The sequence below is a fragment of the Rhagoletis pomonella genome, unplaced genomic scaffold, assembly GCF_013731165.1.
Source record: "Rhagoletis pomonella isolate Grant_MI unplaced genomic scaffold, Rhpom_1.0 Rhpom_scaffold_00001, whole genome shotgun sequence".
In the NCBI taxonomy this organism is placed as follows: Eukaryota; Metazoa; Arthropoda; class Insecta; order Diptera; family Tephritidae; genus Rhagoletis; species Rhagoletis pomonella.
Window position 1 is genome coordinate 59,640,518 of NW_023458555.1, and position 4,275 is coordinate 59,644,792.

Here is a 4,275-nt window from a genome sequence, read left to right on the forward strand (position 1 = left end):
TTACGGTTCGGCAAACAATTAGGCGATTGAGTTACATACAAACATAGGTTTGGTTAGAAATCAAACAATAATTTCATTTCATCTTGTTAATTTTCTGATATACATATAATTTATTTATTCATTTTCCGGTAACACCACCTTATGTGAATTCGCGTTTCTAGCATCCATAGGACCGGGTTGTAATGGAAGTAATTGTATGTTTAACAAATAAATGAAAATGTTTATAATGCAATCAATAGATCCTTACGAATTCGCCATTACCAAGGCACTAAGTAACGTACGCTTTTTTGTTTGCAAACTGCATTTATTTAAGTTGAAAGAGCACAAATTCCTTTGTTCAGCATTTATTCTAACTCGCTTTCTATCTTCCATGACGAATTCATATATTCTTATCACGAAGTAATATATTCATGTGGTAGCAAGAGTATAAAAACATAAAATTACCTTATAAATTAAAAGTTAAAGTAAAATTAAAGTCCAATTCACGAAATCATTTCATCGATCTGAGTAAAAACTAAGTGCATAAACTCTACTTCGCGTTAATTGAAATCACGAAATGGTGTTCATTCATTCAGTTTCTACTCAAACGCATGAAATGATTTCATGAATTGGCCTACGCATAATGGTAGTAAATGACAGAATGAATTACAACAAACACATACATAATGCAAGCCGAAAACGTTGGTTCAAATCAATCCGCAATCAAGTTGGACGTTTTTCCCACAAACATTGCAATTTTGCGAGCAGTCTCATTGTAAAATCTCATTTTAACAATTTCATAGTTTCGGCTTACATTTATAAAATTCAACGAAAGCACGTACCCATTTCGGCTGAGTTATCCATTTTCGATAATTTAGTGTACAAAATAAACGCAAATTAAATGAGTTTGTACAACATGGCCATTAATGTAGGGATAAGTTGTACAACTTGCCAGAAAATCCAAATTTTTTGATCTTTCATACAACCAAGACATAAATTCATTCAACAGGCCCACAAACGGTGCAATTTAGTGCAAAACAACACCAAGTTGAACCAACGGTCGCTACGTTTATGGCTTTCTTTAGGAAACATCGGGCGAAAATTTCACCTGCTCCTGTAACACTACCTTATATTTGTAAGTTGGCCTTGCTATCATCCTCACATATGTTCATCAGAGTATACCAACGAAGGACGAGTTAATACAAGGAGATAACAAGAGCACAAAACTACTCTATAAATTACACGCCCAATGACAAACATGAACAAATGTACAACAAACACATAATTTTTGACAATCAGTACAGTTTGTGGACGGTTCACCAGATAATGGCGTTTATTTTCAATCAGTATTGCCATGTACATATTTTACTTGTTCTCTTATGATAGTGTTGCCATGTTACAATAAGAATATTTATAATAATGTGTTTACACTCTACGTCTTAATTTAATCTACTACAGCTCGGCCAGCCTGACCTTAATGATCGGCCTCGATCACTTATGTCTAGCTCTTAGAACTAAATTAACTAAATTTAGTTATAACGGTTCAGTGTCGCTTTCTTTGGTTTTCCATATTCTGATATTGCGGGCCTCTATTACGCCATCGTACGGTATTTGTGTTATTTGCCCATTTTCTATATCTTTAACTACATAGCGATCGTTCGGGAGCTTCTTGTGAATAATGTAAGGTCCCATATATTTTGGCAGGAGTTTCTTATTTAGCTCTACTGTGGTATCCACATTCTTAATTACCACGAAGTCTCCTTCTTTCAACTCGTCGGTCCTACCTATTTTTTGTTCGTTACGACCTAGGTTGTATTGTTTTCAATGCGTTCTTCTGCTTTTTTCCTCATTGTCTCTAAATCCCTCCCCCCCCGGGGCTGAATTGCCCTCATCTAGATACTCTGTAAGCTTATCTACAATCTCGCCCCTTTGGTTTACGCCATAAAGGGCTTGGCTTGGTGTTATTCCTATTGACCTGTTCACGGAGTTATTGAATGCAAACTCAATTTTCCCCAATTGTTTTACCCAGTCACCGCGAGCCACCGGATCACTTAGTTTTGCGAGCATACCCACTAGACTTCTGTTTACTCTTTCTGCTTGTCCATTTGCCTGAGGTGAATGGACTGCCACTTTTACATGAGTTATATTTCTATCACACAAGTATTGTTTAAATTCCTTCGACGTAAAGCAGCTACCCCTATCCGTGATGCTTCTGTGGGGGCGGCTGTAATATTCAAAGTATTTGTTTAAGGCTGCTGTTACTTCTTTTGTACTTGTTGTTAGCACTGGGTATAGTTTAACATACTTAGTAAATGCATCTATAATCACTAATATATGCTTTCTTTTTGACTGAAGGGACGGAAGGGGGCCTAAGTGATCTAGATGTATGGTATGGAAAGGCTCGGGATGTTTCGGTATGTTGTGTAAATTCCTATATGTTTTTTCTGGCGCTGAATACATAATGCATCTTAAGCAGTTCTTCTTAAAATTTTTTATCTTATTTTTCATATCCGGAAACCAATAATTCGCTATGAGTTTTTGATAACATTTATCGGCTCCCTGGTGACCTAATTGTTCGTGTGTCGACATTATTAGTTCCCTTTCGAGTTCTGTGGGCACAAGAAGCAACAATCGGTTTCCTTGTTTTTTGAAGACTACGCCATTTTGCATCACATATTTTGTCATTTCTTCATTCTCTAGTCTGTTTTTTAGTTCAAGTATGTCTTTGTTTCTATTCTGCATAATTTGGAGCTGGAAGTCCAGGTCCTCGCTATCGATTACGCCTATCATCTCGTGGCTATCGTCTTCAACTCTACTTAATGCATCTACATGCGTCATGTTTTTACCTGCCCGGTGGGAAATTGTGTAATTATAGTTTTCGAGTTCTAGCGCCCACCTTGCTATTCTGCTGTTCACTGACTTTTTACTAAGAGTTTGCGCTAACGAATTGCAATCAGTTACTATTTTGAATTTTAAACCTTCTATGTAGACTCTAAACCGCCGTAATGCATAAATAATTGCTAATGCTTCAAGTTCAAAACTGTGATATTTACTTTCGGCATCTGAAGTTCTTTTGGAGAAGTAGGCCACTGGATGGAAATTATTATCTGCCTGTTTTTGAAGTAATATTGCACCGAAACCATAAGAACTCGCGTCACAGTGCAGCTCAGTGTCTCTTTTGTGGTTGTAAATTGCTAGTACTGGTCCTGATACTAATATCTTCTTAACTTAGCGTCTTTTTTCAAAAGTTCGTACAGGGGTCGAGCTATAAGTGAAAAGGATTGGAATTTTCGGAAGTACGAACACAATCCAACGAATGATTGCAACTCGCGTTGGTTTCTAGGCATTGGAAAATTCGTAATGGCATTAATGTGGCTTTCGGAAGGTCGTATTCCGCGATCTGTTACTTTATACCCTAGATATTCTACCTCATCATATGCAAATTTACACTTATTTAGTTTTATCCGAAGGCCATGTTCAGTTAAATGTCGTAAAACCCGTTGAACTAATTCGTAGTGTTCATCTGATGTTTTGTTCGCAATAATTATATCGTCCATGTAAACGATAATCTCGTTGTTATCAATAAATTTTCTTAAGACTGTTGTTATGAATCTTTGAAATATGGCCGGCACGTTTTTTAACCCAAAGGGCATTCTTAAAAATTCATACTGGCCATTCGGAATGACGAAGGATGTGTATTTGATAGACTCATCAGCCATCTTAACATGATAAAAGCCTGACTCAAGATCTATAACTGAAAACATTTTATTACGCCCTAAATATTCTAGAAAATCTTCGATAAGTGGGAGCGGATAATTGTCTCTTGCAATCAATTTGTTCAAATTCCTATAGTCAACGCACATGCGAGTAGCCCCCGACTTCTTTTTTGTCAGAACTATTGGTGATGCGTAGGGCGAGTCACTATGCCTTATTATGTTCTTCTTAAGCAAATCTTCGATAATGTTATTAACCTCATTTTTCTCTCCGAATGACAGTCGTCTTGCTTTACAAAATGTTGGCGTATTGGATGATAGTACGATTCTTGCCTCATATTTAGTATCTGGGATTTCTTCAGTTTGCCTCTCTAAATAGGTAATTTCAATCATTTTCCTAAACTTTTCTGCCAGAACTGAAGGTAACTTAGGGTTCACGTCGATTAATTCCACTTTATCTACATAATTATCAATATAGCAAATTTCTTTAAAAGCCAGTTGGGTTTCTGAAGTTTTTGTATTGAAATCCACACTGCTTTGATTTTGAATGCTCTTCAAATCTTTCTTTTCTTTAGCTATTTCA